The sequence below is a fragment of the Quercus robur genome, chromosome 2 (assembly GCF_932294415.1).
Source record: "Quercus robur chromosome 2, dhQueRobu3.1, whole genome shotgun sequence".
In the NCBI taxonomy this organism is placed as follows: Eukaryota; Viridiplantae; Streptophyta; class Magnoliopsida; order Fagales; family Fagaceae; genus Quercus; species Quercus robur.
The window spans coordinates 89,177,702-89,191,540 of NC_065535.1; positions in this window are offsets into that span (position 1 = coordinate 89,177,702).

The window sequence follows — 13,839 nt, forward strand, 5'->3', positions numbered from 1 at the left end:
TTTTTTGTTTTGAGAAATGTAATATTTTAATTTTTGAGAAATGAATCTACTGATTATTGATATAAAAATCATGTATCGAAATAAATTCTTATTTAGACCTTGTACATGAGAGATGACCATGCTTGAAGCACTTGGACAACCCAGGGGAAAAATAAAATGTTGTGCATAAATTGATAATAAAAAATAAATTAAAATGAATAAGACCTTAATGTAAAACAAAGAGAAATTTTTTTTTTTTTTTTACAAGATAGAAATTCTACTCTAATCTAATTTAAATATATACGTGTGTGAAGTTTCCTCTTGAAAACTTGAATCTCGGCCCTTACCTCCCACACCTCATAAGCACTTATACTTGTATTTTAAGTTTACTTATACGGATCCTTATGCATTAATTTTTCTATTTACAATTAAGAATTCAGTAAGGGAAAAAAAAAACAAATGACAGGTTCATAGGAATTTGAAAACCAAGTTATTATAAACTTATCATATTGAAATTTCAGACTTGCTGGCTGCTAATAGCTAGCATCAAATCTATGTTCAGCATTGCACTGAACTTTTGATTCCCATCTAGTCATCAAATAAATGTAATCTTGGGACACAACATCATAGAGGGGCCTCAGCAGCTTAACAATCTTCCACGTATAAGGCCTGAGGAGTCTACATTAGAATTAGTGATATAGTATAAATATCTCGTAGAAAGTGAGCTGCATTAGAAGAGAAAAGTACCTTGAATTTCTTTCTATGGCACTTGGGATTTCAAACACACCCAATCAAAGTGAGCTATATTAGTAGAGTATAAATACAACTCTTCTTGCTCGGTTAGGTGATCTTGATGACGTTAAATTTAGAATAATTTCCTTACTTTTTATTCCACTTTATGGCAACTAAAATGTTTTTTTTTTTTTTTTATCAGGCAACAAAATGTTGGTCTAATGTAGTTGTTTCTTTGTTTTTAATTTATTATATTATTATCGCCCTGAACTCTAATGTCAAGAAATTTTTGTTTCATAAAAACACATTGATTGTCAAGCTCATTACTGGTTTTTCCTTCGTAGTCCAGAGTTCAAAACCACCCGAAAATCAAAAATCAAAAAAATTTCTCCAGAACTAACACCATTATTTCTTGCCAATCCCAACAAACAAATTCAAATCGAACCAAATCCCAACTTGATGTGAGGCCAATCTGTTAACAGTGAATAATAATAGGTCCGCCGTCCGCCTTCATCTGAGGCCTGGATGTAAGATACGGACCCAGGATATATATACGGCCTGGCCAGCACTAAAAAGCCCATACTTTGTAATAGGTATGCATTGGGTATTAGAATGGCCACGTGGGCCACGTTGATTGGGACATATTCACTAACCTTGCAACAAATCAACCCGGAGCCCATGCAAGTTACCTTAAAAACTTGCCGCTTCTTCAAAAGATTCAAAACATACAAAGATGTGCTAGGGTTTGAGGGGAAGCTGGGCGCCTGGGCCCCAAAGATTTCTCTCTGAGGATATAAGTGGTACTTGCAGAATGTAGTGAAATAATTTCAAGTGATTTAATCCGAATGTTATTTCAGTTGTGACTATTTATTGTTGCTTTGTCATTGTTATTTATCTTTCTTAAATTATATACACTCACTCAAATACATGTGGGGATTATGGATATTCGATTTTGTACCAGTAATATTGTGGGATAATTATTTGTGATGCTTTGTTATTTAATTCAGCTCTAGAGGGTTACTGTTACGTACTATGAGAACTGAGTGAGCCACAGAGCTATTGTTAGAACTTGCAGAAAGTGCTATTATGTATTAGTGAAATTTAGTGAAATTGTACTGACTTTCTGGTTTATAATTATGGTTTCATTATTGCTCACTGTTATATATTATAATTGTATAGTAGGATTTTCCATAATGTCATCTTCTCCACCAATGAATGATGGGTGTAGGGTAAAGCCATGAGTCTAGTTCTGTATGGGTGCAAAAGTTGTTTTTATAAAATAAATTAAAATGAGAGGATATGCATGAAATTGTTGCCAGTAGTTGACATGGTATGGTAATGATTTCCAATTGCTCTTCATTTGCCACCTTAAATATTGTTCTGTTTTCCAATTGCTCTTCATTTCACATACAATAAGTCTTCTGCTACTTTGTGATGTAGCACTCTCTTACACGAAGCATTTCCACTCTTTAATAGGAGTCGTATGAGTCACTGGTCTTCTTTAGTTCTTTGTGAAACTTGTTATTCCTAAACTAAAATGTGCGAGCATCATCATGTCATTTTTTTCCTGAGTTATTGCAGAAGCATCATCTATTGCTAGGGCGCTGGTGCTTTATTGGTATGAAGAGCATCATTTATTGCTATGAAGGAGATGTTAAATATGAGCAATGCGATGTGTTATATCATGTTGTGTATGCTAGAGTAGATGCGGAAAAGGAAACATAGAATAGGAACACTGAGAACACGAAGGTTACGTGGTTCAGCCTTACGGCCTACATCCACGGAGGAATCCCTTTAGGGCTACATCTTTATTGTATGAGAGTGTAGTACAATAACCTCCTGTGTTACAATGAACCCTAACATGAGTATATATAGGCGACTAAACCTTAGACTACTAGTACAAGTAGGAATGGGCTTGGGCCTATTACATTGGGCTAATATGTCTAATATATATCTCTAACAGGAGAAACTTTTTTTTTTTTTTTTTTTGAAAGTAGATAGATATAATAAACAGAACTATTAGCCAAGATCACTTGGTCTGAATACAAGTTGGAAGAAATCCAGGTTTAAGTACAAAATAATGTGGACCGGAGGAGCAGAATAAACTAAAAAGTCTACATACATTTTTTACAACCATATTTGGCTAAAATATCAATCCAGCAATTAGCTTTCCGAAAAACATGCTTGACACTGGAAGTTTCAAACTTGCTCAGCAACAACCTACAGTCACACAACAGACTTGATAGAGTTTTGCCAACACAAGTATTAGAATTGAGAAGATCCACAATAACTTTTGCACAGAGTTCAAATTTCAATGTAACATTGTAGTTGGACGTACGAGATGGGACAAGGCAAGTAGCCAAAGATGCTTGTCGGGGTAGAGGTAGAAAATTCACTCTGATGCGGTCCCTAACCCGTTATTTAGAGCATCCGTAGTAGCTGCTGTAAAAATTATGTCATTTTACTATATCAAAAACCTACTTTATTATTTTACCACATCATTTTATAATATTCAATTTATCAGATGTTCTATATTTTTATCACTTCATTTAAATATTATTTCTTAATTCTTTTTCATTCATATTTTAAAACCTAGGGACTGTAGCCACAGATGGGGACTGGGGATTGTAGCCACAGATGTCAAGATGCCCATACCGTATGCCACAAATGTCACAAATTTAAAAACTCAGAACCTGGGGACTGAGGAGAAAGAGGAAACAAAAAAAATAATAAAACCATATCCCACATATGTCCATACCATGCCAAATATATGAGAATACTGTAGCATGTTGTAAAAATTATGAGATTTGGAACATCTGATATTTGGTGTTTTTTTATGTTTGGTGTGTCAAATGTGCCAAATATTTGGCATTTGGCACATTTAGCACATCTAGTTTGGGTGCTTTTATAATGTCAACATAGTGTCACTCAAACTCACTCTCGTTAGTTTTCATAAATACCCCCACACTTACACAGAGAGGAGATGAGGGGACTTTCTATAAAGTGTACACAATACAATACATATGCATAAATTCAGACGAGTTTGGAAAAATGAAGAGCTAGAACTTTGGAAAATCCTCTGTCAACCCTTGGGGTTTCTGTGCAGAAAACTCTCCAAGGAAGTCGATGCCTATGGTGATACTCAAATGACTCACACAATTCAACCTAAGGTAACCTAAGATGACAAGCCTAATATATGAATAGGTAAGACTTTTGAAATTTAGGAAGTATACGGGTAGTTTTGGTTTGGAGGGCTAATGGAAAATGGAAAGACAATCTCTTTTTTTTTTTTTTTTTTTTTTTTTGGGGGAAGTGGGGGTGGTTGATGAGTGTAGACACCTTATTTTATACTCATTAATAAATTTTGGTCTCTGACCTCAATGATGAGCTTGACATATGTCAAATGACTCACACAATTCAACTTAAGGTAACCTAAGATGACAAGCCTAATATATGAATAGGCAAGACTTTTGAAATTTAGGAAGTGTACGGGTAGTTTTGGTTTGGAGGGCTAATGGAAAATGGAAAGACAATCTCCTTTTCTTTTTCTTTTTTTTGGGAAGTGGGAGTGGCTGATGAGTGTAGACATCTTATTTTATACTCATTAATAAATTTTGGTCTCTAACCTCAATGATGAGCTTGACATATGTCAACTAAGGATGATTAAAATGTTTACAATAATTTGAAAGTAATCACAACTCAAAAATGTTCAAATCACTTTGAAAACGAAACTAAAAAAATGAGATATTGGTTATGCTTGCAATAGTTCATGCTATAAATTTCTTGTCATCAAAAGTGATATATTAGAATCATATACTATTATTGAACCCAAAAATGCCATATTCTTTGAGCATATGTTTCCTTTGAAAAATAAGGAAAATTTGTTGCATGATTCTATTGAAATTTCTAATGACCTTGTTGATGATGTGAAAGAAATAAGAAGGAACAAGTGAGCTAGAAAGGAAAAGGATTACGGTAATGATTTCCTGACCTAAGTTATTGAAGATGAAATAACTCTTAAGCTACTGTTGTTTCTTCTTTCTTCTCAACCTTCTTCTCTGTACTCAAATCTTTGATAGAATTTGCAGCCTTGGTTAATTTTAGTAAGTTTAATTTAATTGGGAGCCAACAAATAATTTGTATGACCCCTTCCCAAAAAAAAAAAAAAAGAAAAGATGATGACATTGCTTTCTCTCTCTCATCTACATATTTGCACACCTGCTTTCCTTTTCTCTCTCTCATCTACATATTATCCATTTCCCATTTTTTGATTCCATTATGTTCCGCTCTGTTCATATATGTATAGTGGATGCTTAGGAGGATGGCACGATGGATAAATTTAAGTGCAGCTTAAAAGGAATACAAAATAGAATTGGCAATCTTAACTCAATCATGGATTATATAAACTTGTAATATTGAGAATGGATTTTCTCTTGGACCTCACTTGCTATTTGGGAATAGAAAACAATAAGCACTAGCATAAAATACAAGAAGGGTTATGTTACCAATTTTTTTTATTCACAAAAATCCAAATTTCTTTTGTATGATTAGGGTAAAATTTAATTCTTTTTTATTATCCGATAAACCAATTATATTTATAATGGTTGACAATGTGAAACCATTTTCTTGTGGTTTCTTTTTGTTTCCTGTTGCCGGAGAAGGAAATTCCAGTTATGGCATTGACAAAAAAGAGAGTATCAGAGCTTGTGAGAGCATTCCCATTAGGATGCTAAAAGTGGTATATGCTAAATTTTAGCACCAATACACAAAAAAACCTACTCCATCAAAGATTTCAAATCACAAAAATTTTGAGACACAACTACAATGAGCTTGTATCAATATAAGCTCACTGTAGCAAAAATCTTAAACCAAAAATTATTTTTTTTATTCCCAACGGTAACTGCATGTATTTCTTTTTTATTTTTCCCTTCTTTCTTCTCTCTCCTCTCTCACTTTCCTCTTCTCTCTTTCCCATAGCTTATGTTTCTCTCGGGTTCATGGTTTGAGCTCCTCCCCTCCAAGGTTCGTTAGTCAAGAACTTCAAAACCCAAATGCCTTCGGAGTGTTGCTGTCGATATGGAGGTAGAGCTTGACAACGATGTGATTTGATTTTGTGGGTTGTGGATTTGTGATTTAGAATTGTGATCGGCATGGGTCTAGGTTAAAGGTTTGTGATTTCAGATTGTGATCGACGTGGGTCTAGGTTGTGGGTTTGTGATTTGGAATTGTGATTGGCTGGGTTTGGATTGTGGGTTTGTGATTTGGGATTGTGATCGGCATGGGTGGTGGTGATAGTGGCAGGGGTGTGAGTCGAATCTAGTAGCAGCGAGATGGTGGGTTGTGGGTCTAGGTCATAGTGGGTCGTGGTGCAATGGATCGGCATGATGGGTTTGCTTTTGTGGAGTTTTGTCGTGGTGGGTTTGTGTGTGTGTGTTTTGCTTGTCGGCATGATGGGTTTGCCTCTCTGTCTTTCTTCTTTCTTCTCACCGATCTGGGTTTTGTGATTGTCTTCTTTCTTCTCGCCAATCTGGGTTTTGTGATTGTGATGGTAGTTGTTTTGTGATTTGGAAGAGGAAGGTAGTGGCTGGGCCTTTTTTTCTTTTTTCTTTTTTTTTTTTTTTTTTTTTGTGTGTGGTGGATTTTGGTTACCACAGTGGAGGTTGATGTTGGTAGTGCTATTGCGAAGGTGGCTGTGACCATTGCTATTGGATTTTGTGGAGGTTGTTTTTATATTATTTTAAAGTATTGTATATATTATTTTAAATGAAGTGGTAAAAAAATAGAACTTTTGATGTATAGTGTATTGTAAAATGAAGTGTTAAAATCAATAAAATAGGTTTTTGAGATGGTAAATGCTAAATTTTTTAGAAGTTTTGATGGGAATGCCCTGAGAAGTTGTTTCAAACAAGATTAACACAAGATCCACCTTAGTCAAATTTTAATTTGTTTGACCGAATAAAGTAGCAGGTTTGATATTATTATTCCAAAATACACCGGCTTTTGCTTCTATCTTCTATATAAATTCCCGCCCAAAAAAAAAACACATATGCACCACCTTAGTTATGGAGATCTCCCCCTATTATTTGGACCTGCCACCCTTATTTTATAATTATTATAGCATATGGGCCCAGATTAATGTAGTAAGCTTTTGCTTCCAAGTGCTTGTACCAAAGTATCACAATCATGCCCCAGCAACCCGGCCGGCCAATATGACATTAGGATTTATGACCCACTTAAAAAACTTTTCAAGTTTCAACTATTCTTCCAGGAGTGAAACAACCAAAAATTTTACATCAATAAACATTGATCTAGCCACTATTGTGCCCAAATTTTGCAACTTATCCATTACATTTTGTATGGATGGCCTTTAGATATATTATTAGGGAAATGTTAACAAGCACCCATGATGTTTGTTAAGATTTTCCTATATGGGTCTCATTTAATAAAATTGACAAAAAATTGTCAAAAAAGATTTAAAAAGAATTACTTAAAGATTGTCAAAAAAGACGTAAAAAGTAGATAAAAAACTGTAAAAAATATTGTTGTTAACAGACACCCATTAAAACAACTCATATTATTACTAGGTGGTAGTGCTGCGTTAAAGGCATATATAGATAGGGGAGTGGTTCTAAAATGTCTTTAAAAAAAAAAAAAAAAAAAAAAAAAACTTGGTACAGTAGCAGCAGATCGAGGTGACAATGACTAGTGATTATATGGTAATAGGCACATGTCATGCATTGAGAAAGGTAAACTGGATCAGGAAAGGATGGTAACCTTAGCTCTTATGGGGGATAGGATTACCAAGCAATAGGTAGGGTTTGCGTTCGACTCACATTGGTTTAATCATAATAAAGGGGGAAAAGGCAAACGAATGTAGAGCACGTGCTAGTGTACGTGCTAGCTACTCACATGTCTAGGATATTGAGAATTTCATCTGGAAATACCTAGGCCCATCTAGACAAAAAGGATGGAAATTAGGGCAAGAAGAATCAAGAGAGGGATTTTAGTGAATTAAGACATTTAGGTTGGTGCAGACAATTGACATTGTGAGTAATCCATAAGCAAATTGAGAAGGGATTGGGGTTGATTCCTTGATTCATTGTAGGTGGTTTCTAATGTGGAATTTGTTTGTGTGTATTTGTGTAGTAAACTAACTATGTGGTAAGTTTTATTAGTTTTAATTTGAATTTATCACTGAAATTATTTTTTTGCTACTAGTAACAGCGAGTAACAACATGCCAAATTGTTGTTAAAATATTGTGATGGACACTTTTCTCTATTCTCTTTCGGTGTAATGAACATGGTTTTGAAACCCAGACCATTCATTGAACCGTAAAAATAAGAGGTTCAAGGTTTTTGAGGTCGAACTGTGATGATTTCATAATTAATTTAAATATATATAAAAATATTAAATTAGTAAAAAATAGAAAAATTAACTAAAATAGTCCAATTAAAACTATAAATCCACATTTTAACTATGTCTAATATATCCATCTATAGCCAAATATGAAATATCTATCCAATAATAATAATAACCATTTTTTTATAAAAAGAAAATTAAAAGCATCAAATTGTCTTTCCAATTTCCACTTTCCAATGCCCACGTGACCAGTTGTCTAGCTCATATTCACAAACCTAAAAAAGCACAGAAACATAAGTGAATGAAATTAAAGGAAGAGATAAAAAAGCAATACAAACAAAAGTAGATGAAGAAAGAATTGTTATGTTATATCCACAATATTTTTCGCAATATTTTTACATGAATCACATCAAAATATTATGTGGAAAGTTGTTAGAGTTCTAGTTTGAACCCATCACTAAAATTATTTTTTTACTCATCAATATTAGCTAATAACAATCTATTACTTAAAATTTATTGTGAAAATATTGTGGTAGCATTTCTTAATTGTCATTTCTTAATATTAAATAACACATGTTTGAATAAATAAATAAAAAAATATAAAAAAAAAACCACACGATTACATAAATAATAATAATAATAAAACTAAGGGATAAAGAGTGAGGACTACATCACTACCAGATCCTCAGGTTTTTTTTTAATTATAATAAATATCATGGTATCTATCTTTAAGGAACCAATTACTTCTTAAAGATTTAAAATCTGGGCCTAAGACACGAGAAAATCCATCATGTTTTCGTAACATGCATCTTCCCAATTGCAATCACGCAACTAGCTAAGTTCCTTCCTCTTATATAGATAGCCATACCATGCATTTCATACACACGAAAAAAGAATATAGATATCCTGACTAATCTAGCTTTAGGTGCAACAGAATGATGTTGATTGTGTTCTCTCTCTCTCTCTCTCTCTCTCTCTCTCTCTCTCAACAACTATATAATCACGTATGTGAACTGATTAGTCATTTGTAAACTTGAATAAAACTTGGTAAACCAAAATGAAAAATCTCAAATGCAAAGGAGCCATATTGAAAACAACCCCAAATACAAGGGCTAGAATTGTAAGTTGTTCATTTTTTCATAGTCAATAAAAATCATAATAAAAGATTTAAAGAATCATTGTAATATTTAAAAACAAAAAGGTAAATTGGATTTTGGACAAATTAAGTTGTCTTTGAACTTATTAAGTAACGATTCAAATGATCATCCAAATTGCAGATGGTTTTAATCACATCTCACATGACCTATTTTCAATGAATCATGTGACTTGTTTATATAATTTAATGAATTATAAAATTCAAAATATGTAAATGGTTTTTTTAAATGGTTGCCTAATTGTTTGAAGAATGTTCATCCAAACCTATTTATAAGAAAAACTTTGCCCTTACCAATAATCACGCTCTGAATTTTTGTCTATGATAGGGCCGTTAAAAATTTGTTACTGGGTGTAATTTAGAAATCCAGGGCAGCCAAGAAGTCCAAAATTTTGCCTATCATATTCATAGGGAAGTTAAAACATATTTTACTTGCGGCTGTTAATTGGAATACAGACCAAGGTTACCAGAAACTTGGAATTGGGGATTAACTATCATTATTTCTCTATTTCTTTTGGAGTATTTTAAGTTAAATTACGTCAGCTTGTCATGTGCCTTTTGAAGATAATATATTGTTTTATGATCCCAGGACTCATAGCTGTAGAACCCAGTTGATGTAATGTTTAATACTAATCTTTTTTACCCCCCTGAATTATGCAATAAAATAATCATAAAACACACTTTATGTTTGGCATTGGAAGGGTCATTATCATATGCTTCCAATTTATTTTTATTTTTTTTGATAGGAATATGATGTAATGTTTAGTACTCTTTCTTTCTTTCAAAATCAGTAGGAGTTAAGAGTGACGTTTACGTACACCGAATATGCTTCCAAGTTGTATCCATATGAATGGTAAAAAAAGTCGTATCCACCATATGCTGAACTTTCTGGCTAAAATGGAAGATGCTGGAAATGTCATATCAACTTAAAATTTTAAAATGTTGTACCAGCACAACAGTGTATCTATATGCGTCTTAAACATACTAATTCAATAAATATAGTAATAAATGATATATCCAATTTTACACATAATTTCATAATATATTGAAGTTGTCACCTGTGAGTGGTCAACACTTTTTGCCAAATACTTTTTATATAAATTCATCATTTTTTATTTCCAACTCATAATAGACCTTCTAAAAAAAAAAAAAAAAAAAAACTCATAATAGACCATTTTAACGTATTGTAATATTTTTGTGTGAAATTGAGTGTTTGTGTATAGGATTTTTTATTATAATTTACTACTTTCTATTTATTAACAATAAGTATAAATTTTGTAATGTTATGTTAGATTCTTTAGGTTCTGAACTATTTATTTCCCTTAAGGAGAGTCATGCATATCAGATGCATGTTTTTTCCCTTTCACGTGGAGGTGGACTGCACACAAGTTTTTAGGGATGGGGGATTGGAGAGCATCTTTTATGAGAATATTATCCCCGTAAAAACACTTCTCCCTCTCCAGTAAATAGGATTAAATTAACCAATAACCAGTTGAATCTCTCTCTCTCTCATGAAATTTATTCCTAAAGTAACATATTAAAAATCATTGACTAAAAATAGTGTTATCTTTGATAGATGACATAAAGATCCAACATGATAAGAGCCTTGCAGCTCATCTTGATATCTATTGATGTTCTTAAATAAGACATCTAGAATTTAAATCTTAACCCCTCAATTATTAAATTATTAAAAAAAATCCAACATAATATTCCTAAGGAAAGAACAATGTGATCAAATTCATATGATCAAAGTTTTAGAATATCAAATTATGAACATATTAGATGTGGGGCCAGGGAACTTATGATCCGGCCCACGCTCTACTAGGGCCCAGGGCCCGTGTCGAGGAGGGTATTTGCCGAGGACGAATGGGGAAAGGCCGAAATGCCGAGGGCACAGCCGAGGATGACCCTGTCCTCGGCACTCCAAGACTTCAAAGGGAAGAGCAACATCTCATTGAGGGCTGCCCCCAAAAAGCCCCCTAAAGGAGATGCGAGTAGAATGGGGCCCACGTGGGGGTACGGTACGAAACTGGTTCAGGGTAAATACATCCCCTCCGCATTAAATGCACCCGCCAATGTCCTAACCATGTTAATGAGAAAAGACGCCTGGACAGGGTGACTTCGATCATCGCAACTAACAAAAAGTGAGGAGGGACAGCTGATGGGACGGGTACTGAAGTAGGCACCTGCCTGATCAACAAGTGGAGGGCTAAGATCAACCAAGAAGGGCTATATAATGTGAAGGTTGATGCGCCAAAAAAAGGGGCTGGGAAAAAAGGCCAAGAACCAGAGCCTCCCAGACCGTCTCAAGGAGAAAGATTCATCAAGCGAACACGGACTAATTCTGTACGAACAAGATGACTAACCCTCACCCAGTGACCAAGACCAAGTCTTTCAAACCCACGCTCTATAAATGATATTGTTTGGGCCTTTTTACGTGCAAACCCAACATTATTATAGGTCGTTACAAATTGAGTCCTTACAATTGGCGCCATCTGTGGGAAAGGCTTGTGTCTTGGCACAGGTGGTGGGTTGAGACAATCCCTCACATCATTTCCAATAGTCGGATGTAGTGTTCTAGCGTAAAGTTCCACTAGGGGCTACGTTTCTTCACTAGGGGTTGCGTTTCGTAGCGTCAGCAGCACGGATGGTTCTAGGGGCTTGGCCGAGAAGCTAATCCCCCTAAACCAATGTCCCACGCCATAGCCGAGGGGTTAATTCCCCCAACTACTTAAAAACTGAGTTTTGGACAGAATCAAGGTATTGCATGGTCCTCGGACTCAAACCTATGGGGAAACCAACTACTTAAAAACTAAGTTTTGGACAGAACCAAGGTATTGCATGGTCCTCGGACTCAAACCTATGGGGAAACCAACTACTTAAAAACTGAGTTTTGGACAGAACCAATGTATTGCATGGTCTTCAGACTCAAACCTATGGGGAAACCAACTGCTTAAAAATCAAGTTTTGGACAGAACCAAGGTATTGCATGGTCCTCGGACTCAAACCTATGGGGAAACCAACTACTTAAAAACTGAGTTTTGGACAGAACCAATGTATTGCATGGTCCTCAGACTCAAACCTATGGGGAAACCAACTGCTTAAAAATCAAGTTTTGGACAGAACCAAGGTATTGCATGGTCCTTGAACTCAAACCTATGGGGAAACCAACTACTTAAAAATCAAGTTTTGGACAGAACCAAGGTATTGCATGGTCCTCGGACTCAAACCTATGGGGAAACCAACTACTTAAGAACTCAAACCTATGGGGAAACCAACTACTTAAAAATCAAGTTTTGGATAGAACCAAGGTATTGCATGGTCCTCGGACTCAAACCTATGGGGAAACCAACTACTTAAAAACTGAGTTTTGGATAGAACCAAGGTATTGCATGGTCCTCGGACTCAAACCTATGGGGAAACCAACTACTTAAAAACCAAGTTTTAGACAGAACCAAGGTATTGCATGGTCCTCGGACTCAAACCTATGGGGAAACCAACTACTTAAAACTGAGTTTTGGACAGAACCAAGGTATTGCATGGTCCTCGGACTCAAACCTATGGGGAAACCAACTGCTTAAAAATCAAGTTTTGGACAGAACCAAGGTATTGCACGGTCCTCGGACTCAAACCTATAGGGAAACCAACTGCTTAAAAATCAAGTTTTGGACAGAACCAAGGTATTGCACGGTCCTCGGACTCAAACCTATGGGGAAACCAACTGCTTAAAAATCAAGTTTTGGACAGAACTAAGGTATTGCACAGTCCTCGGACTCAAACCTATGGGGAAACCAACTGCTTAAAAATCAAGTTTTGGACAGAACCAAGGTATTGCATGGTCCTCGGACTCAAACCTATAGGGAAACCAACTACTTAAAAATCAAGTTTTGGACAGAACCAAGGTATTGCATGGTCCTCGGACTCAAACCTATGGGGAAATCAACTACTTAAAAATCAAGTTTTGGACAGAATCAAGGTATTGCATGGTCCTCGGACTCAAACCTATGGGGAAACCAACTGCTTAAAGGAAATTTGGACACCAAGTTGGTCCTAATGGCACATATAACATTTCAGGTGATGCCTATGTACCCGCTGAAATAGGTCCAGACACGAGTTCAATACCCTATGGGGGCGGGCGTGCTAGTATTCTGAAACAGGATCCTAGACATGTCATATGTGCAACCATGCATACATGTTACGATAATTAGTTCAGAAATCATAAACAGTAGTAAGTATCGACGAGGGCAACTGACAAGTAACCAAAAGGAAAAAGGAAGAAAAGAATTTCATATATGTGGTCAACAGGTTCAAACTACCAGCAGACTACAAAGTTTTGTCAATAAAAAAAAAGAAAGGAAACTAGTTAATCATTAAACTAAAAACAAATACGGAGCCTGGCCGGGGTTTCTACTTCTTCAATTCTACGTCGGCCACATCCTGGGAAGGCGGAACGAGATCAGCTTCGACGCCTTGGAGGACAGTCCCATCTGGGGAAGACTGAGCAGGATCGGTGTTGGTTCTCTTGGGGACTACAGCAAGGGGAATTGCCTGTAGGGGCTGGGCAAGTATGGCTGGCTCTTCGGCATTAGGCATCTGAGCGCCGACCACAGGCTCA